Raw genomic sequence first — 6,000 nt, 5'->3', positions numbered from 1 at the left:
ATGTTGCACCCGAGTACCAGGGGACGAGAACTGAGACATATAGGAACACGTCTCCTGATCACACGGTTGATCATACTCTGGGTTCCACATGCATGTTTTAGCTGAAGGAAGAATCCCTTAAACTTGGAGAGTTGAGACCCGTGGAATGGGTACCATGCAATATGACTTCAAAGGGTCTTCATTTGCTCACCGAACCTCTCCAGTCCTATCACTGCTGCGTTTATGCGCCTGTACACACGCTTGATTCTCTTTCAGAGACATAGCAATCCATAGGTTTTAAGATACTTACTAGTCAGGTACGTTCTTAGGCGTTTAATATGGGGTGTTGAGTCCATTTCGTTGAGCAAGGAGTAGCTCTTGTCTATTCCATATTTGGCTTAAGGAACTTTATCTGTGCTCATTTCAACTCTGGTTTTATGCAGCACCCCAACTCACCTTTCCCCTTAAGCAAGCATAAGTTGGTTTTCTAAATTTGAGACCCTGTTCTGTTTTGTAATCCAGTTCCTGTGTAGCCAAGTTTACATTCCGTGTATTAGTGATATCTTATGATGTTTCTTTTTCTGTGTGACTTATTTCAGTTAGAATCATCATACCTGAATCCACTCATTATGATGCTACAGGCCTGATGACATAGATTTCATTGTTGAGTGATATTGCATTGTACGTAAGTACCACAACTTCTTTATCCATTTTCCACTTTCTGTGATATTGAAATTGTACCGTATACGAGGTTCTTGTAAACAGAGCCATCCCAAACTTTGGGGTGGCTGTGTCTTTTTGATTTTAATTTCCCTAAGCTATAGGACCATAAGTGGAAGTGCCCTAGGCTCTGTTGCTTTGTTCTTTAGATATTTCAGGAAACACCATACACTTCTCCCGAGTGGCTCTTGGCAATTTACATCCCGCCCATCAGCATAAGAAGACTCCCAGTTCTCCATGGCCTGTCCTGCCTTTCTGGATATTACACTTTTTTCAGATGGCCCTTTTTACGTGGGGGAAGTGAGACTTCATTGTAGTGCAGATTTCCTTTGCAAGCTTGCTTGGTTGGCCAAAAAGGGCGTATGCGTTTTTTCCTGAATATATTCAGGAAAAAACACATACGCCCTTTTTGGCCAAGTGCATCATTGTGGACGTTCTGCCTCTTTTCCTATGCTTTAAATGCAATTCCAGTCTACCTCCTGAAATCGGTTTCCTGCAATTCTGCCCCGCATTCAAGTCCTCTTGACAGCCTTACTTCAGTATATTTTAGGACGATAGCTGTCATTTATAACTCTGCAGGTTTGTGAATTACAGTTCCCCTGAGCTCCTTTCTTCAACTCGCTTTCTTGTGAGCTGGCCGCAACACCGCAGGATTGCTTCAGGCCCTATTCTGGTTCCGGCACGGCACGCTGAGCCTTTGGTTAATTCCTCTTCCTGGTGGGAAATGAGAGTTAAATTTGCGCATCCAGACACCTCCAGCTAGTCTCTCATTGGTTCTCCCTATTCCTGTTCATCTTCCGCAGAAATTGCAAACTGGGCCAAACAGGAGGTTAAAGGCACTGACTCTCCATGTCGGGAGAGTGTTAGTAAAGCGTCTGGAATGTTTCACCCAAATACCAGGGGACGAGAACTGAGACATATTGGAACACGTCTCCCGATCACACGGTTGATCATACTCTGGGTTCCACGTGCATGTTTTAGCTGAAGGAAGAATCCCTTAAACCTGGAGAGTTGAGACCCGAGGAATCGGTACCATGCAATATGACTTCAAAGGGTCTTCATTTGCTCACCGAACCTCTCCAATCCTATCACTGCTGCGTTTATGCCCCTGTACACACGCTTGATTTTCTTTCAGAGACATAGCAATCCATAGGTTTTAAGATACTTACTAGTCAGGTACATTCTTAGGCGTTTAATATGGGGTGTTGAGTCCATTTCATTGAGCAAGGAGTAGCTCTTGTCTATTCCATATTTGGCTTAAGGAACTTTATCTGTGCTCATTTCAATCTCTGGTTTTATGCAGCACCCCAACTCACCTTTCCCCTTAAGCAAGCATAAGTAGGTTTTCTAAATTTGAGACCCTGTTCTGTTTTGTAATCCAGTTCCTGTGTAGCCAAGTTTACATTCCGTGTATTAGTGATATCTTATGATATTTCTTTTTCTGTGTGACTTATTTCAGTTAGAATCATCATACCTGAATCCACTCATTATGCTGCTACGGGCCTGATGACATAGATTTCATTGCTGAGTGATATTGCATTGTACGTAAGTACCACAACTTCTTTATCCATTTTTCACTTTCTGCGATATTGAAGTTGTACTGTAAACGAGGTTCTTGTAAACAGAGCCGTCCCAAACTTTGGGGTGGCTGTGTCTTTTTGATTTTAATTTCCCTAAGCTATAGGACCATAAGTGGAAGTGCCCTAGGCTCTGTTGCTTTGTTTTTTAGATGTTTAAGGAAACACCATACACTTCTCCAGAGTGGCTGTTGGCAGTTTACATCCGGCCCATCAGCATAACAAGGCTCCCAGGTCTCCATGGCCTGTCCTGCCTTTCTGGATTTTACACTTTTTTCAGATGGCCCTTTTGACCTGGTTGAACTGAGACTTCATTGTAGTGCAGATTTCCTTTGCAAGGTTGCTTGGTTGGCCAAAAAGTGCGTATGTGTTTTTTGCTGAATATATTCAGGAAAAAACGCATACGCACTTTTTGGCCAAGTGCATCATTGTCGATGTTCTGCCTCTTTTCCTATGCTTTAAATGCAATTCCAGTCTACCTCCTGAAATCTGTTTCCTGCAATTCTGCCTTGCTTTCAACGCCTCTTCATAGCCTTACCTCAATATATTTTTTGAAAATAGTTGGCCTTTATAACTCTGCAGGTTTTGAATTGCAGTGGCCCTTAGCTCCATTTTTCAGCTCTTATTTTTCTGATCTTGCCTCATAACCACAGGATTCCTTCAGACCCTATTGTTTTTCTGGGGCACCTTGCTGTGCCTTTGGTTAATTCTGCTTACTGATGTTAAATTAGAGTGACATGTGCCCATTGAAACCGCTACAGCTAGTTTCTCACTGGTTCCCCCTATTCCCATTCATCCTCCGCACTAACTGCAGACTGTGCGATACAGGAACTTAAAGGCATTGACTCTCCATGTGGGGTTTTTGTTAGTAAAGTGGCATGAATGTCAATCCGGAGCCCCAGGAGAGGAACAATGAGGTGCGTTTTAGAAACCTTTCCCGATCATATGGTATACCTGTCGCTGGGTTTCCCAAGCATGGTTTAGCTGTAGGAATATTCCCTTCAACCTGGAGTGTTGGGACCCTTGGAATGAGTAGCATGAAGTATTGCATTAAACTTTCGGCAGTTGCTCACCAAAGCTCACCAATCCTCTCAGCCCCAAGTGTCCAGCCTTATGTCTTATCTAGCTGTGGGTTTATATGTGGTCAATCCAGGTTGCATCACAGCCCCTGAGCGAATATTGTAAGCATTTTTCTCTCTTTGATTGTTTATGCGTTTTGTTTTTAAAATTTATTTCTATAATGGGGTTTAGCTCATTTTCACTGCTGTGTTTGTGCTGCTCTGCACACACTTGATTCCCTTATGAAGATATGTCAATACATGGGTCTTAAGATTCTTATTACTCAGATTTATTTCTGTGCAGTGTATTGGGTGTGTTGAGGCCAGTTCATTGAGCAAGGTGTAGATCTTGTCTAATACTTATTTGGTTTATTGAACGGTATCTGTGCTAATTTCAAACTCTGGTTTTATGCATCACCCCACCTCTCCTTTCCCCTTAAGCTGACATAAGTGTGTTTTCTAAATGTGAGACACTGTTCTGTTATGTAATTCATTTTTTGTGCAGCCATATTTACCCTCCCTCTATAAGTGATATCTTATGATATGTTTCTTTTTCTGTTTGACTAATTTCAAGTAGTATTATCGGACCTAAATCCACTCTTTATCCTTCTACTAGCCTTATTACATTGATTTCATGGTGAAGAGATATTCCATTGTACATAAGTGCCACATCTTCTTTATCCATTGTTCTCTTTCCTGGGATATTTAAGGTGTACTGAAGTTGAGGTTCTTGTAAACAGAGTAGCCCTAAACTGTGGTGTGCTTGTGTCTTGTTGATTTTTAGACTTCCCTAGATATATTCCCATGATTGGAAGTGTCCTATGCTCTGTAGCTCTGTTTTTTAGATGATTTAGGAACCACCATACACTTCTCCAGAGTGGCTCTCGGCAGTTCACACACTGCCCATCAGCGTATAAAGGCTCCCTGTTCTCCATGGCCTGTCCTGCATTTCTGGTTTTTACAATTGTTTAGGATGGCCCTTTTGACTGGTGGGAAATGAGACTTCTTTGTTGTGCACATTTGCATTGCTTGCTTGCTTCATTGCCCATAAATTGTGTATGCGTTTTTTCCTGGATATAATCAGGAAAAAACGCATACGCCCTTTTGGGCCAACTGCATCATTGTCGAAATTCTGCTGCTTTTCATGTGCTTTAAAGACGAGTCCAATCTATCTCTTGAAATCTGTTTCTTGCAATTCTGTCTTGCATTCAGATCCTCTTCTTTGCCTTACCTCAACATATTTTTGGACGTTAGTTTTCATTTATAACTCTGCAGGTTTGTGAATTGCAGTGACCCTGAGCTCCATTTCTTAAGTTGCTCTTTTGTGAGCTGGCCTCAAACCCGCAGGATTGCTTCAGGCCCTATTTTGGCTCGGGCGAGGCGGGCTGAGCCTTTTTTCAATTCTTATTCTTAATGGGAAATTAGAGTGATATGTGCCCGTCCAAACCCCTACAACTATTCTCTCATTGGTTCCCCCTCTTCCCGTTCATCCTCCTCACAATTTGCAAAATGTTTGAAACAGAAGTTGAAATGTGCTGATTCTCCAAGTGGGGAGATTCTAAGTAACGTGGCTGGAATGGTGAACAGGAGCACCAGGAGAGGATAAATGAGCTGCATTTTAGACACATCTCCCGATCACATGGTGTACAGTCCTCTGGGTTTTCCATGCATGTTTTAGCTGTAGGAAGATCCCTTGAACCTGCAGATTTGGGACCCATTGAATGGGTACCAGGTAGTGTTACTTTAAAGGGTGTGCATTTCCTCACCCAACCTCACATTTCTCTTAGTGCAAACAGTTTCCAGCCTTATGTCTCATCCTGCTGTGGGTCTAGACGTGTTCAATCCATGTTGCATCACCGTCCCTGAGGAAAAGTTGTAAGAGGTTTTCTCTGTCTCTCTGTCGTTTATTTTTTTCAATTTATTACTATATTGGTTACAGCTTATTTTCAAAGCTCTGTTTCTTGCTGCTGTACATCCACTTGATTCACGTACAGAGAGACATCAGTAAATTCTTTTTCAGATTCTTACCAGTCGTATATATTCTTTTCCGGTGACTTGAGTGTGCTGAGTGCAGTTCTTTTAGCTACCGTGTAGGCCTTGTTGATTATCAGTTTGGTATTTGGAATGGTATCTTTGCTAATTTCAACCTCTTGGATGATGCCTCACCCCTCCCCACCTTTCCCGTTTAGCAGCCTTATGCGTGTTTTCTACATATTTGACTATGTTTTTGTTTTGTAAGTTATTTCATGTGTAGCTATTTTGGATTCCACCTTTAAGTGATATCTTATGATATGTGTCTTTTTCTTTTTGAATTATGTCACTTAGAATGATCATACGTAACTCCCTAGGAGTTGTTACAACTGGCCATATTTCATTGATTTCCAGGCTGAGTAATATTCCACTCTACATAAGTACCACATCTCTATCCATGTTTTCCCTCCAGAGACATTTAAGTTATATCCTAGTCGAGGATCTTTTAAACAGAGAGGCGGTAAACATTGGGGTGCCTGTGTCCTCTCCATTTTTGTTTTTCCCAAGATATACGCCCATGAGTGCAAGTGCCCTATGCTCTGTAGCTCATTTTTTAGATGCTTTAGTAAACACAATACACTTCTCCAGAATGGACGTTGGCAATATATATTTTCCACTATAAGTCTCACAGGGCT

General features: G+C 41.9%; 1 long non-coding RNA gene across 1 annotated transcript in view; it reads left to right on the top strand.

Annotated features, from left to right (window-relative positions):
• Positions 1-629: 629 nt before the first annotated feature.
• Positions 630-6,000, top strand: part of LOC309978923 — a 289,495-nt gene continuing 284,124 nt past the window's right edge. Inside the window, exon 1 of the long non-coding RNA XR_014327158.1 lies at positions 630-664. This is a non-coding gene — a long non-coding RNA (uncharacterized lncRNA). The remainder of the gene's footprint in view (positions 665-6,000) is intronic.

This window comes from Leucopleurus acutus (genome assembly GCF_964270905.1).
Source record: "Leucopleurus acutus genome assembly, contig: HAP1_SCAFFOLD_156, whole genome shotgun sequence".
Taxonomy (NCBI): Eukaryota; Metazoa; Chordata; class Mammalia; order Artiodactyla; family Delphinidae; genus Leucopleurus; species Leucopleurus acutus.
This window is presented reverse-complemented; position numbering and strand designations above follow the sequence as displayed.